Here is a 25,310-nt window from a genome sequence, read left to right as displayed (position 1 = left end):
ATTGAGTGCTGTCTCAGTTTGAGAGAACGCTGCACTGGGAATAAGGCTCCCAGGACTCTGCTGCCAAGGGAGCTCCTGTTATCTCTAAATCACTGCTTTGAGATAAGGAATCAAGGCAGTTTCACTCTCCAAACAGATTAAGATAAGCAACATTCAAAGCTACCATTCCCTTTTGGATAGGTCCCTTCCCAAAATCCACATTATCAGACAGAATCATCTTGTCCAGGAGACAAAAAAATGATGTGAAAATATTGAAGATATTTCCATATCATCTCCAAAATCGGCATCTTAATGAGATTTTACCTCTTACTTCTGGAGCTTACAGAACAATGCCTTTGATTTCAAAGACAAAAGGAGAGTTTTCTCCATGGGAGCTCCTCAGGGAGGCTCCACTCCAGTGGACACACACACACACACTCCTGCTGAACGCTTTGCCTTCCTTCAGAGGTACAAACCGGAGCTTTCTTAAGAGCATAAAATGTTACTTGGAGAAGAAAAACAACAAGCAAGTCTATTAACTTTGAGGAGCTGGTGAGCAGGCAGTTCTCTGTGTATTCCTGGGAACAGAGGCTATCAAAACAACAATTCCCTCATCACCTATTACTGGCAGGAGGCTTCCAACCCAGATAATTGAGATGCTTGGACCTCAAATGTTTTTAACTGTTTTGTTAAATCCAAAAACCATCTAGGGAAAGGGGGAAAAAATGAACCTCACCAATCATTTTGATATCCCTGTTACATGACTATTTAGTAGTTTTTTTTCCCCTTCAAAGTTTATTTTGAAGATTGCCTGGAACTGAGGGAGTTGGGGATGCTGAGTGAGGAGAGGAGCAGGGGCTGGGGAGACCTGAGAGCAGAAGAAAGGAAAAAAACCTCTACACTTGGCCCATTTTATATGGAATTAAGAGCTCCCAGGCTGTCCTGGAGCTGGAAAGTGTTTCCCAGAAGGGCCAAGCTGCAGCTGGGGCTGCTCCAGGCTGGGCAGGAGATGGTGCCAGTCCAAGCCCAGCCCAGAGGAGATGTTCCAGAGATTTCTGTGAGAGCACCAGGGCTGCCTCACTGCCAAGTGATTTGTGAGACACAGACCATCCCAGGGAGCTCTGAGTGCTGAGCAGCCCTGACAAAAGCTGGGTGGAGGTGGCACAAAGCATTCCCTGCTCCACGGGGTGCCCAGGAAAAGCCCAGACCACGCAGGCTCCCTCACAGCCACTCCTCCCACTTGCCTGCCATCCTCTTCACAATTAAATCCCATTTTTTGTGCGTGTTGGAAGGTGCCTGCCTCCAGCCCTGCTGCTCTCAGCAGTTCTCCTGCCCACAGCCTGCTCCGGGTGCTCATTTCTCACCAGTTGCTGCTGTGAAACTGCAGAGCCCACACAGGGAGCCAGCACAGCCAAACACAGAACGTTCAGGCTCCCAGCCTGCTTTTCCTCCCATTATCTCTGGATTGTTTCCAGCAGCGAGGCCAGGATCACTCCTGGGATATCAAGTGAAGGCACAGCACCACTCTCGAGCACCCTCTGGGATTTTTCTGACTGCAGAAAAGGTGAGGTCACTGTTTCCTAGCAAATCCAAACTGAAGACACAGCTGAGTCAAGATCCACCTGATGATATTTTTCTGTAGAATAGTCTGGGTTTGCACTTAAATGTGTTATTTTGATTAAAAATTGAGCTTATCCCCAAGCAAACGGATAGGGAATCAATGCTGTGGAGGTCTAGACTTGACCATGGCCCTCCAGAGCAGATTAATTCAGCCCTGACATCAGTTCACTGAACTGCTCCAGTCTTCAGCGTGGCCTGAACACAAAGTTTTCCCTCCCACTGGGAGTGCAAATCCTCCAAAATGAAGCCAAGCAGCCAACAGATGCCAGGGGAGGCATCTGCTCCCTCGAGGCAGCTCAGACAGCAGCAGATTTTTGGGGGGTTTGGTGTGGAAAGAGAAGCAGCTCTGCTGTTCAAGCAGTGATGTGGTTTGGGTTATTCTGGCTTGGAATTCAGGGCAGAAATAGGCTCCAACAGAGTACAAAGTGGTGTCTCAGCACACAGCACCTTTGTCAGCACCTCAAACCCTCAGAACTGCAGCTGGAAACTGCCACGGGCACAGCAGAGCCTGCCTGATGTGGCCACAGATTTTGGCCACCGAGAGCCACATGGCCATGGGGGCTTTGCACCTGGGAGCTCCTTGGAGATGCTGGGCCAGGAAATCTCTGTGAGGAAGGATTTAAAAGCTGTGGCTGAGCCCTCAGAGGTGGGAGCAGGGCAGGAGCTGCTGGCTGTCCCAGGGGAGGTGACCCATCCCCGTGCCATGACCTGTGGCTGACAGCAGAGCAAAGGGACTCTGGTGCCACCTCCCTGCAATCCCTGCTGCTGTTTGGTACCCACAACACAATCCTCCCGCTCTGATTTAATTACTAAACATAAAAGGAAATAAAACTTCAGAATGAAAACAAAGAAATTGCTCTGGGTGTAATTGATGGGAGCTGTTCTCCAGCAGAGCACCATAAACTGCCTGTTTACAATCCCTATTAGAGGGCTGCAAACACTCTGCCATTTCCCCACACTGACTATGCAGATTACATGAAATTACTGCCTCTTCCTGCCTCTGCCATCTTTTATAGAGTGAGTGTGTTTTTTTTTACAGAGATCCTTGCACTAAACATAGCAAAAATAAATAAATAAATAAGGCTCCTGTGAGCTCCCTCATTGCCAGAGGCTCTGAGGCTGGACGTAGCCAAGGAAGGGGTGCTGCTCACAGCTTTGTTTTCAATCTGGAATATCAATTATTGAAGGAATCAAGCCCCTGGCCAGACAAAACAAGGATCATTTCCACAGCAGATAATGAGCCCAGCTCCACGGCACCTCAGGAATGGCTGCACCAGGGTTTATTGAGAGATCACATGAAGCCCTTGGTTTGCTTGTCAGAGGCAGCAGATTAAAAGAAACGAGGTTTTCAAACACTGATTTGTGTGTAAGGGCTTCTAAAGGTGTGAACAGCAATGTTTGTTGCTGTTATCCCTGGCTCTGCTGTCCTTCCACCCTGTCCTGGGGTGGGATGAGCAGAACCTGCTCCTGCTGCCTCCGGGAAGGGGCTCTGCCCACCCAGGGCCCTGCAGGAGCTGCCAAGAGCTCCTCAAAGGCACAGGAGGAGAGGAAAGGAGCCAGGAGGGACCTGAGGGTCTGGATGCACACCAGCACCAAAGCCACCTGTGGATTTTAAAGCCTTTCCGTGCCTCAAGCCCTGCCTTGAGCAGCAGATTCTTCTCCCACCTTGCATGGATTGAGCCTGGATGAATAAAGAGGGGAGTTCACACCAAATTCAGCCTGTTCTCCAAAGCTGAGCAGGAATTCTTTACTCCAGGGGTGCAGAGGCCCTGGCACAGGGTGCCCAGAGAAGCTCTGGGTGCTCCAACCATGGAAAGGTCCAAGGCCAAGTTGGGTTTGGAGCAACCAGGTCAGGGGAAGCTGGAAGGAGCTGAGATTTAAGGTCCTTTCCAGCCCAAACCATTCTGGGATTTTGGGAATTCATCCCCATCCAGGCTGCAAGGGGTACAGATACCAGCTGGACCCCATAAAAGCCACAAGTCCCACTGCTGTGCCAAACCAGCCCATTCAACCTCTTTTTAATACCCCTTAAATGCTAATTGCCAACATTTCAACCACTATCTCCATCTTAACTTTAGGAGCAAACTTATTTCCATCCAAACTTATTTCCAGTGTTGGAATTTTCCACTTTTCCTTCTGCATAGATGGAGCTGTCAGTTCCAATTTAATAGATCCAATATTTGGCAAAATTTCTTCATGATGTCTGAGTGATTGTGGGACAATTTCTTTCTTTAAAAAAAAAAATTAACATCTTGAATTGAAGATAAAATAAGAGTTCCAAACCAGGAAACAGAGTATGGAATTAGAACATTAAGACTGAGGAAAGGATGAGTAAAAAATGTGCAAATGAAGTTTGGGGTGGGAGGGAGGAGCGTGAGCAGGCACTGGAGCAAAGCCACCCTGCAGCTGCCAGGAGACTCCAAAGGCACCAGGGGGTGGATGGAGATTCCAGCTGGGAACGAGGGAACAGCCCCACACCCTGTCACAGTCCTCCCCTGCCATGGAATTAAAGGGAATTTTTGGTGGCTGGATAAGAATTTACTGCATGCAGTAAAAGTCCAATTGTACAACTGAAGTTACAGCAGTAGATGTTAATTTATCTGCTGTTCACACAGTTAAAGCAATGACTGGGAGCTAAAGCCAGGGAGCAGAAATCACCCACTTTATGGCCCCTATTAGTTTCAAGGGGCTTTGGATAAGACCATACTGGAAATAACAGAAATATCACCAGATGGAAGAAAAGAAGAAATTATCAATATCTGCATCATCAAATTTATCAGTTAAATCAATTCTAGGTATAGGATACCCATTGAAAAAGAACTACACACATTATAAACCTTGGCCAACATTTAACTGAAGCTCATTTTACATTTTATTTTAATTAAAGCACAATCATTACATTCCCCTGTATTTTATAACTGCCACTTTATCAAGGGGAACTCCATAAAATACCCAAAGTAAGCAAGAAGTTATAGATAAAAAAGAAAAAAAATAAGTATTTCTATTGAGAGAATTATTTCTTCCTCTTAATTTTCTTCTTAAATCACTGCACAAGAGTGAACATCCCAGTAAAGGCACAGCAGGCACTGAAAACTGAATTGTTTTGAGTCAGGAGATATAAAAATGTTTAATTTCCGCCTACAAAGTTGCTGGTTTTTAAATGTCCCTCAGTTTATCTGTCTGTTCCTTCTGCCTGCTCCCTTCTGCACAAGTTCTCAAGCCCAGCAGCCCTCAGACTTGGAGGTCGTAAAGATATTAAACTTTATACAAAGATCAGTTACTTTCAGAAAGCCCAGTCTGCCTTTAAACCCAGATGTGAAAGGATTCCATTTCATTCTGATGAAGACGTGGCCGTTGGCTGTTTCCACATTTTCCTTCAGAGAAATGTTCCTCCAGCTGAGCAGGAAGTTCAGAGAAACCATTAAAAAAACCACACGGGGGTTAATTTGAGTGCAGTTAAAAATTCAGGCGACTTCCACCAATCCTGACCTACATTTGGAATTGCAGGAGCTCCATCAGGAGATCTCCTGCTGCCTGGGCCGAGGTGGCCCTGTGGCTCAGGAGCAGGGGCTGCTGTGATGCTCTCTGCTCCTGACAGACCTGGGGCAGCTGGCACATCCCTTCTGCTGGAAATCACCTCGGAATGAGGAGCTGGGAAAGGCCTAAAGCTCATCCAGTGCCACCCCAGCCGTGGGCAAGGACACCTCCCACTGTCCCAGGCTGCTCCAGCCTGGCCTTGGGCACTGCCAGGGACCCAGGGGCAGCCCCAGCTGCTCTGGGAATTCCATTCCAGTCCATCACCACCCTCCCAGGGAACAATTCCTAATTCCCAATCTCCCATCCATCCCTGCTCTCTGGCACTGAGCCATTCCCTGTGTCCTGTCCCTCCATCCCTTGTCCCCAGCCTCTCTCCAGCTCTCCTGGAGCCCCTTCAGGCCCTGCCAGGGCTCTCAGCTCTCCCTGGAGCTTCTCCTCTCCAGGTGAGCACCCCCAGCTCTCCCAGCCTGGCTCCAGCCCTTGGAGCAGCTCCAGGGTCTCCCCTGGACTCCTTCAGCAGCTCCATGGCTTTGATTTTTTGTGGCCCCAGAGCTGGAGGTGCCTCCAATGCTCAGCCCAGAGCTGACCCCAAACACGCCTTTCCAACAGAAAGGAACTGAACACAACCATCCTGAGAGCCTGCCTCGATACACTTCCCAAAAATGTTCATTTCCAGAGGATGGCCCAGAGCAGCCCACGGAAACCTGTCACAACACTCAGCTATAATCACCAACCCCAGCCTGGGGACAGATCCAAGTAATTTGGTATAAAAGGGTAGGAAAGACAAGCTTTTGGTTGTAGTGCCAGAGGAAAAAGGCTTCGAAGATGTTTCCTGACGTGCTGGCAGCTGCTCTGAGGGTGATGCTGCACTGCAGCTCCTGATGAAAAGCCACAGTGACAGTGCTTACACAACTTCACACGTGTAACACCCGGGCAGTGCCTGGCAAAAACAGCATTTAAGGCAGTAACAGGCTCAAAGGAAACTCTAATAGCAAGCACAGAGATCCCTCTGGAGATTTCTTGTGGGAAAGTTACACTAAACCCCAGTATTGACATAAGGTTAAAAGATATTCTAAATCAATTGACATTTAAGGCTGCAGCAGTGTTAGCATGTCTGGAAAATGCAAAAACCTTGTTAACCCCCTTGTATCGGTCTTTAGCTTGAAAATGCTGCCTCCATTTGATACTGGGAAGGAGATTTTCAGTATAATCAGGGAGTTTTAACCTACTAAGAACCAGCCACACAGTGCATTTTCATGTTAAACAGTCCAGGCTGCAATCCCCACTCTCATAAAGTAAGAACCAGCCACACAGTGCATTTTCATGTTAAACATCTCCACTCTCATAAACCAGCTGGGGATTTCTCCCTGGCCCTCCTGCCTCTCTTGCTCATCCTGAGGAAGCTGGAAGGAGTCAAATGAGAACTTTTACAGTGTCACCCCAATATCCCTCATTTCTGTGGGCCCCCAGCTGTTTCCATCTGAGGCTGCAGCACATCCCTGCATTAGGAGCTGCTTGCTGTGGTGTTCAGCCCTCCCAGCCCTGCAGAGGGTTGAAATTGTTTCCTGTTCCTTCCATCTGGGATGTGGTCACCAGGCTGTCTCTGCTGCTTCCACCCCACCAAAGCCCATTATGGTTTAATGCCCCTCCAGCCTCCCTCTCCTGGGAGCAGATGGTGAGCACACACACAGAGACACAACTTCATCAACTCTCCTCAGATCCATAATTTATAGGCAGGGAAGTTCATCAGCCACCTAACCTCATTAGCTTCTCATGGCCCACTTGCAAAATTTCAGAGATCCTTCCAGAATTATTTATGAAATCCCTGAGAGGTGCAGTAAATTCTAAACCAGTTGTATTTTAAACTGGTGCCCAGGAACTGAACCTGAACCCAACCTGTGCCAAGCCCCAGCACTCTGTGCAGCCCTTTGCTCTTTAATAAATTAATTTTCTCAAAGCTCAGCTTTAAAAAATGTCAAGTAATCCTTTTAGAAACCTTCAGGAAGACTGGACAAATGAACTTCACAGTTGAAGGGCTATAGCAAATAAACTCAGCATCCAAAAGCATCATAACAATTAGCATGTAACACATAACAAACATCACAATTCCCTAAGCCACATCCCCTGACTTTTTAGATAAAAATAGAAGCTTCCTGCCCAAATCAGTGCACCTGTCATGTTAGGAAGATAAATGAAATTGTGTTTAAATAAACACATGACACAACATAGTTTTAATTCCCACACTGCCTAAACCCCACAGTTCACAGTAACTTCAGCTCAGCTTTTTAACACATGAAGGATTTATCAGTGTAGCCTAATCCAGGCTGGTTTATGGCTTGGGTTTTCTTTTCCTGCCCAAGCAGGGAGCCCTGCAGGATGCCCGTCCCACACTGCCCCTGCCCAGCTCAGCTGCTGTCCCCTCCTGCTCCCTGCAATGTCACCAACACCTCCGGACAGCCGTGGGACATCCCAGAGCTTGGTGTGAACTGCAGCTGCTTGGTTTTACCTGGCAGAGAATTGATGGATTTTATCTAGCAGGACACCAGTTCTGCTCTGCCACAAGTTCCAGGACAGCAATATCCATACTCAAGTTCCTGAGGAAAATCTCAGCTGGGACTTGAGTTTTGTCACAGATCTCACACAGTAATCCATAAAGATGAAAGCTGCAGAGAGCCAGAGTGGCTTTATAACATCTCTTAGTGCAAATGCAACATGACACGTGCTCTCAGAGCTGTTTGTTGAGATGTAGCTCGTGTGGGTTTTCATTACTTTAATACCACTTTGCTTTTCCCCTCGCTAGCACGATTTCACCTGCAAATTGTGTTTATTTTGAGGGGTTTGGTACTCCCTGAGCCTGGCACAGCAGGTGTTTTCTTTGGAAAAAGCTTGAAACAACAACAGGCTGTGTTTCCCTGAGGGAGCAGGGCCCAGCAGGTGCCTGCCCAGCATCCCCTGAGCATCCCAGCTCCTGTCCCAGTAACAGCCCAGAGCTGGCACAAAAACCAGCAGAGCAGTCCCAGCTCCTGTCCCAGTAACAGCCCAGAGCTGGCACAAAAACCACCTCAGCACAGCAGAGCTGCCAGGGCACGGCTTCATCAGCACCACAGCAGGACCTGGTGCAGGAGGAACCTGGCACTGAACACATTTCACTGCCTGCAGCTCACACAAAGATGGTTTGGGCTCTGCTGGAGCACAGGGTCTCGTCACTAAGGACATTTACCCCAATTTGTGAGGGTAAAATCTGTGAGGGCATCGCCCACACACCACCAAGTCCTTGTGTCCTAAAAGGACTCCACACATCCCTGGCATTTGTGGGAATCTGAAATGCAGGGAACGCTCAGAACTGTGGGCTCCTAAGCCAAAGCTTAGAATTAAACACAAGATTTGATCTGAGACCTTAAAAAGACTTCTAAATTGAGGTGCTAGAAGTGAGAATGTGGATTTACAGTTTAAACCAGAGACATGTTAAGTTAAGAAGAGGAAAGTTTAGAGTTTTAGAGGTTGAGATACAGAAAAAATAAAAGTAAGGTAAACAAGGAATTTAGAATGCAGTACTGGAGGTTTGTGTGTCAAAACAAAATGAGCTTACACTGTAGCATGGGTCCATAAAACGAAATATTTAAGGATTGGGTCAAAAGCATAAATATCCTTGTTAGCAGTGTTTTATTGGTCAATAAATCCGTAAAAGGTTGTGTAACTGAGAGTCTTGTGACCTTCTGAACCACACAGTGAAGATGTGAGCCAAACTCACCCTTCCTGTCCATGTAGAAAATAAGAACAATAAATCACATCATGTAAAAAACTCAGACGTCCCATCTCTAACTCATTCAAAATTCCTTCAAAAATCCCCATAACATCCACTGTGTACTTCATGTACATCATATTTTCTCACTGATATCCACCAAAGCCTGCCCAGAAAACAGCCAAGATCCTGCCTTCTCCACACCTCTGGAATGGTACCACTCACCACCAGGCTGCAGGATCTGCTTTTTAGTCTAGTTCTTAGCTTATACAGATATTTTAAAACACATTTAAACTCCAAAAAGCAGCTAAAGGCAATTAATTTCCTCTTAAACATCTCTTCTCACTATAAACCCCTGAGGTTTGATAATCCTTTCCACAGTAACTCACCAGTGCATGTGGCAGCTGTTCCCAGATTCCTCCCAGTGGCCTCACACTCGATATTTCCCACAATGACACATCCACACCCTCAGCACGAAGCTGCTCCTTGCACCCAGATTGCCTTATTTACATTTCCTTTGCAGAGCACTTGAGTTCCATCCCCTGACACAGGGTTTCCTTCTGGCAAGTCCCAAATTTGCTTTCTTTAGTCCATTTGCCAACTGCCTGAGACACTCATCCCACCCTCTCCTTAAAAATCTGCTCTGCTGCATTTGATATCTTGCCACGAGTCACTTTATTCCTTTGGTCTCCTCCTGATGCTTCTCTCTGAGTTTAAATCACCATTTTTCCATGCTCAGGTCCAGGTTGGTAATGGTGCAGCCCTTTGCTGTGTAAGGGAACTGCTTTATGGCTTCCTTGAGAATATGGAGCTTTTAATTGTGGCAACAAAGCTCTAAAAAAGCTTTTCAGGGCAATAAATTCAGGGAAATCTTACCTGAGATGCAGAGCTGGGCTCCCCCTGTGCCACAGAACTTCTGCTGCACCCCTGGCACTGTGAGCTGAGCACTGCTGAGCTGAACAGTCCAAATTCTGATTTATTCCTGCTTCTGAGCCAAATGCACAGCGTTGCTGGAGCCAAGAGGTGAAACTGCAGCTCAGGAATTAACAGCTCCAAGAAATCCCAGATCCCACCCAGCCCCAGAGCTTGGGTGGCTGGAAAGATGCAAAGATGCTTTCCTTTAAAAGGAAATTATATTCCCAGGATGGCAAAAAGACCACAGAGAAGGGCAAATCCTGCACTGGGGCTTCCTGAGAATGAACTCTACATGTTCAGCTCGGGCTATTGATACTCTGGAACCCAAAAGCAATAGGATTTTCATCACTCTCATAAAAAATTTAACTATTTCGTGGTTCAATATACGACAGCCTCGAAGTTTAATCAGAAATAACATTACCAAAACTAAAGCAGGGAAAATCTGAGATGGAATCTGTTGCTCTCAGCAATAAAGGGCTTCAAATGAAGTGCAATAAAGCATTTAAAGGATACAGAAAATACTGTTTTCTGCTACGTTCCTCAGGGGTTTAAAAATACCAGGGATTTCTTTATGAAATCAGTGAAGAAACCATTAATTTAATAATTTTTACAGCTCTGTGAGAGTAAAGCTGATCATCTGCTCTTTTATTCCACCTGCTGGGGGCTCCTGCCCCCACCTCTCCCCTTTTCCACTGGAAAAGGAGAGAGACTATTTACAAGGGACTGGAATGACAGGGAAAGGGGGAATGGGTTCAGTTTACTATATTATTATTATTATTATTATTATTATTATTATTATTATTCAGATATTATTAAAAAATTCCTCCCTGGAGTTAATGAGGCACAGGGTGCCCAGAGAAGCTGTGGCTGCTCCTGGATCCCTGGAAGTGCCCAAGGTCAGGCTGGATTGTGGCCAGCATAAAAAGATAAAAACCCCTCTTAATTTAAAAGCTTTGGGCCTCTTAATGTAGAAGCAAGACCTCAGTGTGGGTTTATTTATTATTTTCCGGGGAAATAGGTCTGTATATTTAAATACACAGATATTTATCGTTTGAAAGGAAAATGTGTGTATTTGCAGAAGCCTTACTGAAAACCCTGAGTTTTGGTACCATTATTTATGATGAAGCCCTAACTCTGATCATTACAGAAACTCTGAAATTCCAACATTCCTAAGAAAATTAATTATTTCCATAATGCTCCTATCAGCCCATTCACTGGTGCTCACTGGGGATGTTTTTTATTCTGAAATGAGGGCAAGTTCTGCTTTCAATGAGGAAAAAAATGCTGGAAACAAGAAACCTGCCCCTTATGGCTCACACTTAGCTCTGAGAGCTCCCCCTCCATCCTCAGGTGCCTGGGCAGGGCAGAGTGCCCATTCCTGAGGCTCAGATGTGAAATTCCATGAAAACTCCATAATCTGCTCAATCTGTCCCTCATTCCACCCCTCAGACCCTGTGGAACATCGGCACCACAAAGGTCACTGCTGTTCTTTTTTCCTGGGATGTTTTCCCCAGTTAAATCCAAGGAAACATTCCCTGTCCTCGCCCTGGGACATTTCCTGGGATGTTCTCCCAAGTTAAACTCAAGGAGAACACTCCCTGTCCTCACCCTGGGACATTTCCTGGGATGTTCTCCCAAGTTAAACTCAAGGAGAACACTCCCTGTCCTCACCCTGGGACATTTCCTGGGATGTTCTCCCAAGTTAAACTCAAGGAGAACACTCCCTGTCCTCACCCTGGGACATTTCCTGGGATGTTCTCCCAAGTTAAACTCAAGGAGAACACTCCCTGTCCTCACCCTGGGACATTTCCTGGGATGTTCTCCCAAGTTAAACTCAAGGAGAACACTCCCTGTCCTCACCCTGGGACATTTCCTGGGATGTTCTCCCAAGTTAAACTCAAGGAGAACACTCCCTGTCCTCACCCTGGGACATTTCCTGGGATGTTCTCCCAAGTTAAACTCAAGGAGAACACTCCCTGTCCTCACCCTGGGACATTTCCTGGGATGTTCTCCCAAGTTAAATTCAAGGAGAACACTCCCTGTGTCCTCACCCTGGGACATTTCCTGGGATGTTTTCCCCAGTTAAACCCAAGGAAAACACTCCCTGTCCTCACCCTGGGACATTTCCTGGGATGTTCTCCCTAGTTAAATTCAAGGAAAACACTCCCTGTCCTCGCCCTGGGACATTTCCATGCTGTGCTTTTCTCTGCTTTCACCTGGTGCCTGTCCAGGACAAAAATTGTCTGCAGAAAAATCACTGCAGGATTTCCTGCAGCTCCCCTGCTCCTCAAATCAAAGCAATTCCAGCTCCAAGGTTCTGAGCTTTAGCCAGAAGAGCCCAAAACCCAGGGACAGAGCATTAAACCCAGGGTGTGACAGCACGTGGAACTGCAGAGTGGCATTTCCTAAGGCCACACAACATCCCCAAAAATCCATTCCCCCAAGGACACTCCGTTATCCATCCCCAATGTCACTGCCAGCACTCGGGAACTGCAAAGCCTTGCAAAAACCAGGGCAAGACCCAAAATGTGGGGCTGATTTCAGAGCTATGGACTGCTGCCCTTGGCCAGAGGGATCCAGGAGGCTGCAGGAAGGATCAGCACATGGATCAGGGGAGAAGGGAGTGCTGCAGCCCTCAGACATTAATATCTGAAGTATTTTTAAGAATAAAAGCAAATACTTAAAGGTTTCAGCCATTTATCCCAAAACTCCAATTTCTGCTTTCATAACACTCCAAGGAACCAATGTGAAAAGTCTTCCTGGGCAAAGCACAGCTCCTTCTCTGAACTCACTTCTCAGCATTTAAATGAAACAAATGAATATTAAAGCCACAAAGCTCAGAAGTTTGAAAGGACAGGTGCAAGGCATCAGGCATTGCACTGTCCCACCCCTGTGTCCCCAACAAAAGCTGCTCTCTCCACAAATAATTTCTATACTCTACCAGACAATGCAACAGCCAGAAAAATTCTTATTCTCCACTTCTGCCTGATAGTTTTTCCTCTTTTTGTGCCTGCTATACCTGCCTGAGCTGCTGCTGCTCCTCCTGAAGAGCTTTAGTGCTGCTGGGCTCTGGGGTAAGGCAGTGCCATCCTGCACGGGGAGGTCTCTGACTCCTGCACAAGCTGCCTGGTCCTGAGGACAAAAGAATTTCCCAATTTCCTTAAAGAATCAATGCTGTGCCTCTAAAAGAAAAGCCCAGAACTGCTGAGCTCTGAGCAGAGGATTCTGTCTCAGCAGCAAAAAGAGAAGAGGAGCCCAGGAGCAGCCAGGGGAGGAGAGTTGGGGTATCCAGGGATGCTCTGGGATGCAGGAGCTGCTGCCGAGCTGCTGCTTGCACCTCGTCCCTGCTGCTGTGCCCTCAGCTGGGCTGTGCAGGAGGCTTCTCCCCGCCCTGCATCCCCGGGGAGCAGCAGCTGAGCCGTGCTGGAGGGAGGGAGCAGCACCCCCTGCCCAGGGGAGACCCTCACTGCCAGCCCTCCGACACCCAGGGGAGGCAAAATGCAGAATGAGCCCTGCTCAGGGCCCCGTCCTGCATCCACAGAAGGTGAGTGGAGAGGCCCTGTGTTTAATCAGGATGTTGATTAAATGCTGGGGGCTGAGCAAGGATGGAACTGAAGCATCCCCTTGCTTCCCTCTGCCTAGGTGAGTGGAGAGGCCCTGTGTTTAATCAGGATGTTGATTAAATGCTGGGGGCTGAGCAAGGATGCTGCCTGTGCTGGAAGCAGGGATGGAACTGAAGCATCACCTTGCTTCCCTCTGCCCGAACCTTTCCTTCATCCCTGTTTAAACTTTGTGGAGCAGCCTCCTCTTGAAGTCTTCTCTTCAAAGAGCCCAACAGAAAACATTTTCTCAGGATTTTCTTGCAGTGAGGGCAGCTTCACAGATGTTTCCTCCTCCCCTCAACCTGCAGGTTTAGTGCTTTACAGATATTTTGTTTAAGCATCACATTCACCTTTTCCTAAGGTCAACATAACAAATATTTAATTGCCACTTTTATCTTTAAGCAAACAGATTCTTTCCCCAGGGTCCTTGTGTCACTATAGGACACGAAATAACACGATGTGGACTTGCTGCTCTTTTCAAGGTAAAAAAGGGACTTTTTAATTTCTGACTCTAACATTTATAGATTTCCAAAAGTGGCAGTGGATTGGAGGGTGACAGTGCCACCTCTCCAAGGACACTGGACAAACCAACAGTCCATCAAATCCCTCCTCTTCCATAGAAGAATGCAAAACAATACGTTATTTACATAACGTGTATTAAAAAAATTGTTACAGGAATGTAGACATCAAAAAGCTTTAAAAAAACTTTAAAAATCAAAACAATATCCTTGTGAAACCCCTGCACAGCCCCAGGAGTGACACAAAGCACTGGGAGTGGAGGGACTGAATTTACTCCCGTGGATGTACCTAAACATCAGACAGGAGAAATGGGGAAGGAAAGTTCTGGAGGGGCATTTGCTGCAGGAAATACCTGCAGGACACCTGCAGAGTTCATCCTCAAGCCAGAGGATGCACAAGGACACGGATCCCAGGTCCCAGACTCAGCACAGAGGAAATAGGAATTTCCTGTGTGAAGGAATTGCTTCCAGCCCTTCAGCAAAAGCTCTGTTTATTTTTTGCAATATAAACTGGAATAAAGCAAAGCTCCAGGAGAGGACTGGGTGTGATGGACAAACAGACCAACATCCACCTCCACCCAATCCACACAGCCTCCACAAGGGGCTGCCTGGGACTGCTGGATATGAACTTTGTCATCGAGACAAAATACATATTTCAATTTTGCTCCCATGCCATTTAGATATTTCTGCATTTGGCTATTACAAAATAAAAATTATATTATTCCATTTTTAATGTAAGATTCCGAAACTGCAGCTTTTACAAAGATAACCACGCTCTTATTATAACTTTATGCAAATTGCCACGGATCCAGTGAATTCAATTAACTGAATTGAATTCCAATTTGCAGAGAAGCCTGGTCCAATAACTCAAAAACTGCACTTCTTGAGCAGTTTTTAGTTGGCCAATGCTTACAAATCTGTCATTTCTATTTGGACTATTGTTCCAGAGCTGTCAGCACACACATTTCATAGAAACCACGAGATGCCCACAAAAACAGGTTAATTAAGGAGTTCTCATACATCCCAGCCACATTAACAAGCAGACCCCGTGAGCAAACAAAAAGTGAAGCAAATGAAAATATCCTGCAGTATTTATTCCATAATAAAATGGAAATAAAGGCTTTAATTGCCTTCAAGTTCTATTCAGTCTTCATTTCCTCAGCAAATGCACAGACTCAGATGTTATTGTTCCTTGGGTTGGACTCACTGTGGTGCCCTGTGATTTGTTTCTAAATGCTGGCAGTAATTAGCAAGCAGGATTCCTTCCAGCTCTGTCTGTCCCTGGTGGGATGGATCCCCTGGAAACAGCCCATCAAAGGCAGGAAAACTTGTAACTTTAAATGGTGTGATGTCTCAATGATTCCTTTAAGGTGGAATTGAGCGCAATAAAGGAGGTGTTATTGCAAAGAGAGCAGAGATTCATCATCAAATCCTTCCATAGGTATAAGAACCATCGCCAAAATGGGACCTGATGGATCCCCTGACAGAGAACACTGTGAGAGGAGGGAGAAAACAGGGAAAAAAACTGCATTAAGGGGTGCAAAAGGAAATGTTGAAGCCACTGAACAAACCACAGCAATCTCATCTAACAACGTTTGGAACCCCTTATTTTGTAAGGCTGGGGAAAGCAATGGATGTTCCAACACTGGAGCAGTGTGGCAATGCCTGGGGAGGCTGAGAGGGAGACAGCAATGATTTATATTAACACAAACACCACGAAATTGGGGGCAGCTCTCCAGGAGCTGCTTCTTTCTCTGGGCAGCATCACCCTGGGTGTGCTCCCTCCCAATCCCTCCTGTGTAAAGCAAAATAATTCCTTTCCTAAAAGTAAAACCCTCCCCCTAAAAGCAACTTTACACTCAGAAAACTTTGCTAAAACTGCTGTGTTTTTCCAAATTGTTGGTTTTCAGTTTCTGTCTCTGTGATCAAGGGTAGATTTTCCTGTTGGGAGCAAATCAGCTTTGCAGTGACATTTCTGTCCTTGCCTGAAGGCGCCTGTACTCCTGGAGAGTCTTAGAGTGAGAAAATTAAAACAAAAATAATTAAGGAATGCAGGTGAGGAAAAGCTGATCCTGTGATTAATAAATGACACCAATTTGGAACTTGGTGTATATCCAGTTGGAACTCAATGATCTTTAAGACCCTTTCCAACCCAAACTCTTCTGACAGTCTGAAAAATAAGTGAGGAATAAGGTGAGGATAAAAAACAAAACACCTCTGTGATTAATAAACTATACAGACCATTACAATCTGTGGTTGTGCTTTTTTAAATGGCTTAACATCCTCCAGGCTGATCTCCCAGAAAACTGGTTTTTCACAAAATTTCACTGTTTGGAGAGAAAATAACTATTTTTGCAATAACAAGCTCCTTTATTTCTTGGACACAAGCTAAGCCACCTCATCCAAAATGAGAAGGACAGTTTGGAGGGACCCCACTGCAGGACAAGAATTTGGTTTTTTAATTTAGTCACCCATATTTGTGAATTTCGTTTCATTTCATACATGCCACACCAGGGAATGAGTGTGCTGCCTGTTAGGTGATGCTCTCACACTGCACCTGCTCCAGCCTGCAAAAGATGGAAGGCGAAGCTGTGGAGTCTACAAAACTAATTTTTTTAATGGCAATAATAGATTTTAAATAATATTTAGAAAGCCAAATACATGGAAAAGGTTTGGACAGCACCTCCTTGGTGTGCATCCACCAGGGATCACTCCAGGGAGTAAAGAGCACAAGTGAGTGTCAGATTCCACTCCAGAACATTTGTTGTTGTTGTTGTGGATATGCCATTAAGGAATTACTTGCTAGCAGCAAAGTATCCAGGAAACCATTCAAAGTACAATCCTCAGACTTTTATGATTCAGCTCAGTCGTTTCCAGTAAATAAGAGAAGTCAAGAATAACTTTAATTACTCAGCTTCAGCAATTTCTGCCATAAAAGATGAGAGCTATCAGCTCCAAGTATGTACTGCAGGAGTGAAAAACTCAGGCTGGAGATCCACAAAAAAGCACTTAGCTTCAGAAAAAGAAGGAAAATTACCCTATGTGTTATTTTAGACTGTATAAAGATGGCCATGGAAGGGCAGATTTATTCTCTCTTCCATCTTTGTTGACTTCCCAAATGGATCAGAGTCATCAAAGGCAGAGCAGGGATGCTCAGTGCAGCTCATCCTCTTAATGCTGCCTGTATTTCTCTGCCATTAAAACCCCAACAAAAAACATTCCTGAGATGATCACAAGATATTGAACTGCTGAGAGAACTGGTTCATCACTCCAGCAAACCAAACAGTGCAGTTTGTCAATCTGCAAATATTTCAGAACAGAGAATAAATAATCTGTGCAAAGCTGCACACCCAGGAGCAGCTCCTGCAAGCCAGCAAACCTCAAAACATGAAGATTTGAATCATTTGTCCCTTTTCTGTTATTCATTGTGCCTTTTTATCCAAGAATCCCAAACTGTCAGCTCCCAGAGATGGTGCCCACACTCCATTCCCATGATACTGTGTGGAAACTCAGGTCACAGGGAATGTTGGAACATCCTGTGGGAACATCAAAGAAAGGGGAACAAAGACCATCCCATTTTTAAAAAAAAGTAAAATTTCAAACGCAGTGAATCTGTGGCCATTTCCCCAATCATTGCTCCCCAGATGCCTCAATTATCTCCAGATATGATGAATGGTAACTCCTTACCACTCTCTCCCTGAAAATATCCAAGCACTGGAGCTGCCTCACCTCTTTGAATAACATCCTGAATAACATCCTATTCTCCAAAAGCTCTCCTCCACTGGCACGTTTTGCTAATGATTGCACTTTCTGCTCAGTTCTCCTCCTCTGTGTCCAGGCTCCAAGGGGCCTTTCCCAGCCTGAGCTCTCCTGTCCTTCTGTGTCACAGGGGCTGCCTGGGACCCCCTGGGAGATCAGGGGAAAACAAAACTGGGTCTGCCCTGTGGGTTCTTTATTGCTGATGGAAATGGTGACACCACAGAGCTCCAGCTGGAGCCTCAGAGCCCACAGAGCCCTGGCAAAGCTAAGGAGAATGGAAAGTGCCTTTTCCCTGGACTGAGGAACAATAAAGGATGGAATCCCACCCAGCAGCACTCACAGACACTCCCTGGATGTGCCCTTTGATATCAAATTCAGCACAGCCATTTCCTACCTGGACATTTTGTTTGCAGCCAGCCACTCAGGAAAGATTTTGAGCCTGGGTCACTTTTTGTCTTGGCACAGCTGAAATTCTCACCTTGAAGCTGATTCCCTGTGGAAGCATCAGTGGTTTAAACCTGGTAACACTAAACCAGGCTATAAATAGATGCTAGAAACATTATTTGGGGGTCCAATGATGGTAATTCACATCACAGGCTTAGGTCAAGCTTCACCTGCCTGGCTTTGAGCTTCAGACCCAGATGAAGCCTCTTGAGCTTGGGTTTAACCCCCTGAGCCAGGCCAGGATCAGCAGCTTTGGCTACACCAGCACACAGTGTGGATTTCTGGTGCCTCCAGGCTGTTCCTGCTGTGAATTTTCACAGCTTTTTTTTCCCAGCTACACTCTCCCCATGCCATCACCCTCTCCCAGCCCCTCCAGAGCTCATCCCACCTCTCCAGGATGTCCAGGGACACCTCAGAGGCTCCAAGGGAAGCAGTGGAGCTCCGACAGAAATGCTGGTGGGGAGCTAAGAGCCTGCAATGCTCCGTGCTTGTGCAAAGGACAGTGAGAATTAACTCCTTCCAGAGGCTGAGAAACCCAAAAGCTGTTTTACATCTTGCCTTCTCCACAGTTTCTCCAACCCAAAATAAAGTCTGTTAAAGCAGACATTAGTCACAAGCACAGCCAGAGCTGCTGGACACTGAGCATGTTCTAATACTACACTGCAAAGCATTTTAAATAATTTTATTACATGTCTGGGTGTCAAACACCAAGAAACCAGATTATTTCAGGTCAAACTGTGTCACCTCTGTCACCTGCCTGGCCCTGGACAGGGAGCACAAAGCCAGGGAGCTGCCAGCCCTTGGAGCATCTGGAAACCACATTTAAACCTGGATAATCTGAGGGACCAACACAAATCCCACCTAAACACAGCCCTGTGCTCACACAAAGCACAAAACTTCTCCTTGTCCCTGTTTGCTGCAGTGTCTAAAGGTCTCTTAACTTGATGTTCTACACCTAAAAGAAGAACTCAAAGATGCAAAGTCACACTTAATGAGTATTTTTTCAGGAGCTGGTGAACATGACAATCTCAGGACAGCAATTCCAGTTCATCAACTACCACTGCTTTATCTGAAAATAATAAAAAACGAAGACCTCTGAACAGGTTACATCACATAAATAGATTACAGCTGATTTCCTCTTCATGAGCCATTACATGAGGAAAATACAGCCGTTAATTTATGCCTGGCATGGAGAGAATTTGCAATGATTCAATAGAACTTGATGGAATTGATAATGTCATCTGTAGGAAGGAAAGAGGGGTATTACCAGAGCATCAAATGCAAAGTACTCTGAAAAATAGAAACAGGGGTTTGAGAGAAGAGATTTCACCAGGAAATAATGGCTAGCAGGTTAAAAATGAATCTTAGAGAGAAGAGACAATTCTGTGCCTCGGCTTCCCTCTCTTCTTCATGCACCAAAATCTGAATTCTCTGGCATTAAAGTTTCTCAGGAGCAATCATTTTCTATTACCAGAGTGAAAGTGGCTCCTTCTCTCAAAGCACATGAGTTCCAAGCACCTTCAAACTCTGGATTTGCAGCTGTCCACATCTTTATTTCCTCTCCCACCGACATGGTGAGAGCACAGCTCTCCTGAACAAAACCTGACACATTTCAGGCAGTTTTGCTGGAATTATCCCCAGCTCCCAAGTACATCACTGACTACCAGAATAACTTTTTCTGAGATTTTCCAAGCTATCCTCCCCCTAGTGTAAAGCAAAGTCTCTGAATGCCAAAATGTGGTTTATTAGCAGGGAAAAAAGCCATTAGTAACACTGAAGTTCATCAAGTGCCGAGTGTCCCCTCTGATAGGAGCAGGGCACACCTGCAATAATTACTGCAGAGAGATTAGCAACCTTTCCATGCTCCAGTGGCTCCGTGGAGTGTGGGTTTAGCTCATCCAAGTGCAGGGAATAGATTGAATTCCCTGCTGTTTTCTGCAGACAGCCAATTACAAACTACCTGCACACTTGATGCTCTGACCTTGCCCAGAACAATATTGGGGCTGGTGGACTGAGGCACTCTCAAATGGTAAAAGTTTGCAGCAAAAAGGCAGAAAACTCCTCCCTCCAAAGAGCATTAGGAAGTTTACAGTAGGATTATTGTAATTAGCCTCTTAAATCTATACTATTTGCTTTAAATCCTTCTATTCCACTCACTCTGGCTCTACTAGAAATGAGGGAAAGTATCACAGATAGTTTCTTTAAATGCACCCAAAAAAACTCTCCCAACTTCTCTCCTGCCCCCAAAAAACCCCAAACAAATAAAAAACAACAAAAAGCCCCAAAACAAAACAGCAACAATCAAAAAACCCCAAAACCAAACAGCAACAACCAAAAAAAACCCCAAAACCAAACCAAACCAAACCCCAAAAAATCAACCCCAAAACCAAACAGCAACAACCAAAAAAAACCCCAAAACCAAACCAAACTAAACCCCAAAAAATTCCACGCAAAGCAAAATTCACTTTTCACCAGCCAGAATTTTTAGCTTTTCCAAATACCCAAATTCACACTCAGTGCCGAATTAAGCCACAGTTTCAGCCTAAAGTGGCCCAAAATATCCTCCCTTCTCCCCCCCAGCTAAACATTGTATTAATTTCTGATGCAGGCTGTGCTTCTGTTCCAAGCAGATGGGAGCTGTGTGGGCTGCTGGAATTTCTTTGAGCATATCATCTCCACAAGTCCTCCATTAGCTTCAGGACTGAGGGTTTGAAGCCAGGCATTCAGAAAAAGCAGTCAAAGAAAACGTTGCTATTTCTGGTTTACACAGTTGGTGTGTTTTGTTTATAAAAATGAGCTGGAATAACTTTCTGTGGAAACATTCTCTCCTCGTTTTTCATTTCCCTCCTGTCAAAAGCCTTCTAAATGGAAGTTATTACAGCTTTTATAATTTGGAACTTCCAAAATCCCTCAAGGTGAACGCAGGAAATTTATTTTCTGTTTAACATTACGTGACACCGCCTTTTGTGAACAGCATTTCCTAAAGAAAGCTGCCTAAAATAAATAAAAACAACAGCAAGAAGTCCTGCAGCAGAGGATCCAATTACACCTGAAGTTATTGCAGTCAGGTTTTATGTAAAAATAGCTTTATGATCCCTTATGGGATTTCTTATATTCCTCAAAACCACAGAGGAAGGAGGGGGATTATTTCCATACCTACATGTCTTGATTTTGGGGTTGATATTCCAAATTCTGTGCTCAAACCCTGCATCCTCTGTTCAGCAGGAGAGCAGGGCTGGGGCTCCAAAATCCCTCAAGGTGAATGCAGAAAATTTATTTTCTGTTTAACATTATGTGACATTGCCTTTTGTGAACAGCATTTCCTAAAGAAAGCTGCCTAAAATAAATAAAAACAACAGCAACAAGTCCTTCAGCAGAGGATCTGCTCTGACCTGAGGATCTGACCACAAAATTCAGTGTTATGTGGAAGCAAAATTAGGGTAAACCAACAGCCTAAACCTAAAATTGCTGTATCCAGCACTTCCTGCTTTCCTCCATTCCTTTATTTCCTAAAATTGCTGTATCCAGCACTTCCTGCTTTCCCCCATTCCTTTATTTATTTTACATTCTAAATGATTGTAAAATCATTTAGAAGAGCCCCTAATGAAAAAAGGCCAAAAGACAAGTACTTTTAATTCCACAAACTAAAGTCCAGTAAGCTGTTATTATCTCTTTTATTTCTGGTCCACAAAAAAATAATTGCTCGTGTTTATTGAGGCTGTGGTAATGGAGAAAATTAATTTGTGGGAAATTCATTAACAAACTGCTTTGCTGGGCTGGCATGGCCACCTCAAATGACACCACAGACTGTCAGGGAGAGGGGAAGAAAGACAACAGCCAAATAAAATCCTTAATTTTAATGAATCCAGCACATTAAGGCCTCTATTTGACTACTAAGGGGCTTTTTTATATTTTAAAAATAAAGAGCACGTTGAAATAAAAGGGAAAATTCTGCCCCTAATGAGCCACAGGCACTGTTGGGCAGCCAAAATTAGGGTAAACCAACAGCCTAAACCTAAAATTGCTGTATCCAGCACTTCCTGCTTTCCCCCATTCCTTTATTTATTTTACATTCTAAATGATTGTAAAATCATTTAGAAGAGCCCCTAATGAAAAAAGGCCAAAAGACAAGTACTTTTAATTCCACAAACTAAAGTCCAGTAAGCTGTTATTATCTCTTTTATTTCTGGTCCACAAAAAAATAATTGCTCGTGTTTATTGAGGCTGTGGTAATGGAGAAAATTAATTTGTGGGAAATTCATTAACAAACTGCTTTGCTGGGCTGGCATGGCCACCTCAAATGACACCACAGACTGTCAGGGAGAGGGGAAGAAAGACAACAGCCAAATAAAATCCTTAATTTTAATGAATCCAGCACATTAAGGCCTCTATTTGACTACTAAGGGGCTTTTTTATATTTTAAAAATAAAGAGCACGTTGAAATAAAAGGGAAAATTCTGCCCCTAATGAGCCACAGGCACTGTTGGGCAGCTCAGCCCTGGTGTAATTCCAGTGTAATTCCTGAACTTTACTGAAATAAACACATGCACTTAGCAATATATTATGCAAATCTACTTCTTGATATTAAGAGCTTTGCATCTGCTGGCACAGGTTAATTATCTTTATACAATTTATAGAGTTAGATCATCACTAGGATAAAAAAAGCACTGCAAATTCCCAGGACACCTGGATTTCATCAGTTGTTTTCCTTAAATGAGCACTGGGTCTTCCTCAGCTGGAGGAAGGCTTTTCCAAGGCAGCAACGCCTTGGACAAAAGGAATTTTTAATCCATTTTTAGTATTTCTTCTTGCCAGAGGGTTGTTCCTTATTTATTTTTTTAAGTGGATTTGTGATTACTCAATTAGCAGGGAAATAACGAGTGATAGCCAATAGAAATTGTGCACTGCTATGAGAAATTGAATCAGGAATAAGTGATCTAGAAAGAGAGGTCACCGAGTCATTTTGAATAAGTACATTTGAGATAATTGTTCTGTGCTTTGAAGACATTCTGAGAAAAAGAGGCAAAATTAATCAGATACATTAAATTATGAATTATTAACTCAGCTCTATTAAACATCAAATGGAAAAGCTCTTTAGGATTAACCATGTTTTTGGAAATTCTACTAACTACAGAGAAGATTTCTTTGATTTTGAAATGATTTCTATTTACATTTGAAATGCAGGAAAGGCCCTCAGGGGTGAGGGACCCTTTCCAGAGATGCTGGATCCATTTATGGATGGGGCTCATCCTGCAGCTACAGAAATCCCTTAATCCATTCACACCAAAGCTCCTCAGGCTCAGCTGGGGGTGGTCACAGCAAACAAAATCCTAAAAAATGAGTGCCTAAAGACAGAGTATCCAAGAAATTCCCCACTTCCCAAGCACTGGAGATGAGTTTTTAAGAATTATTCAATGAATCTGTCAGCCCTAAGTGAGAAGGAGCAGCTGACATTGCTGCACTCACCTGGAAATAAACACAACATTTCTGTTTTCCACCTCTCCCAATGCCTCGGGCATCTCAGCTGGATGATTCAACTCTTTTAAAGGATAAATTCCCGGGCAGAGTCAGCCTTTACACAGAATGATGTGAGAAGCAAGCGGCCTGGCCTTCATTAAAATCAATAATGTTGAATGAATAAGGGCTGGGCTGGATGCTGACTTTTCCTGGCTAATGAACATTTCCCCTGTCATTTCCTGAGCCACCATCCTGCCCCAGAGCTCAGCAGGATGAGCGGCAAGGCCAGCTGCTGCTCTGGGGGGATTGCAGCACCCAGGGAGGTTCTGCTGCAGATCCTGGTCCTTGGTCCCAGCCCAGCCCTCAGGGGCTTTGCTGCAGCAGGGTGATGCTCCCATTGCTCCTCAGGATCCATAAACACCATCAAAACCCTCAAAAACCCTCAAAAACCATAAAAAAAAACCATCAAAACTTGGCCTTCCATCTCCAGCTGCTTCACAGAACTTCAGCAACACCACATTTGCCCAAAGTTACTCACTGCAGGTTTTGTGAGTTCCCTAAGACCTGCATTTCACCAAAAATAAAGTTTCTAATCATTAAAACAGCAACTTTTCCTTATTTATTTTCATTTCTACGAGTCTGTGGCACAGAGAGCAGAGCAAGGAGCAGCACCAGTGCCTGCCCCAGGCGCTCTCAGGTGTCTGCTCCCTCCAAAGCCCATCCCTGCTCCACAGGCACCTTTCCACACTGAAGCCTTTCAGCAAACATGCCCGGGAGCTTTCTCCTTCAGGGTTTGGAGAGAATTCCTGACATGCCAGAAACTCCCCCCTCACCTCTCTGCTCCTTAACTCTGGCATTAATGAATGGAACTGGGTTTGGATCCTCATTTCCAGCTCTGCATTCCTGTGAGGAGCACAGGAGAAGCTGCACAGCAACAGCAAACCTGCAAAACCTGGTGCCTTTTGATTTCTGACAGGAATCCCTGATGGCTTTTGATGATTCTGACAGGATTGGTTTTGCTCTTGGCCAGTTCATCATATAATTACAAATTAGTGAATTACTCGATACCAGAGGATTGTTTAATAAATTAGGTCACTGTCATTCATCATTATAATTTCTTTCCCCAGCACATCTCATCCTTTGATCCATCTCCACCCTGCACCATTAACACTTGCTCTCATCACCAGCCTGATAAGCTAAATACTGAAACTCAACCTTTACCAAACCAGAAAAACTCATTTTCTTCATCCCCCTCACTAACAGGTGCCTGCTGATAGGCAAAAGCAGCAAACCTTCCAAAAATTCTCCTTTTACAGAACAGGATTTGCTTTGCAACAGGACCTCACCCTGGATGAGGCACCTCCTTCCTACTCATCAGATAATCCCAGTTTTTATCCTCTGCACTTTTCCCCAATCATGTTTTTAAGATATTCTGCATCATGTCTTGTCTTAGAACCCTCAAACACTTCCAGAACTGCTCTGAAAGCTGCCCCCAAGTAACCAAAGCAGAGTGAAAGGAAAGTGATCCTGGGTTGAGCCAGGAGCCCAACCAGCCACTTCTGAAGTCTCTCACATAAACAAGGACAATTTACAGCCCCAAATCCAGTCTTAGGGCAGACTTCAGAAGTTCACTGATGGATAATTCCAAGCTTGATGGAACTGGGGAGGCAACAAAGGTTTTCAGCTCTTCTCTGGGTGACAGCAAAGCATTACTGGGGAAGCTGCAGCTGCAGGGGA

At 45.0% G+C, this 25,310-nt stretch overlaps 1 protein-coding gene across 4 annotated transcripts in view; it reads right to left on the bottom strand.

The window, feature by feature from the left end:
* CNTN4 (contactin 4) overlaps positions 1-25,310 on the bottom strand; it is a 245,715-nt gene that overhangs the window by 139,388 nt on the left and 81,017 nt on the right. The window contains exon 1 of one of the 4 annotated variants that reach the window (XM_039695313.1): positions 9,755-9,877. The exons of the other annotated variants lie outside the window; for them this stretch is intronic. The gene's annotated coding sequence lies outside the window, so the exon portion shown is untranslated. Of the gene's footprint in view, positions 1-9,754; positions 9,878-25,310 lie in introns of those variants that run through there. 4 annotated transcript variants of the gene reach the window in all.

Source organism: Passer montanus, unplaced genomic scaffold (genome assembly GCF_014805655.1).
Source record: "Passer montanus isolate IOZ18808 unplaced genomic scaffold, ASM1480565v1 scaffold9, whole genome shotgun sequence".
NCBI lineage: Eukaryota > Metazoa > Chordata > Aves > Passeriformes > Passeridae > Passer > Passer montanus.
This window is presented reverse-complemented; position numbering and strand designations above follow the sequence as displayed.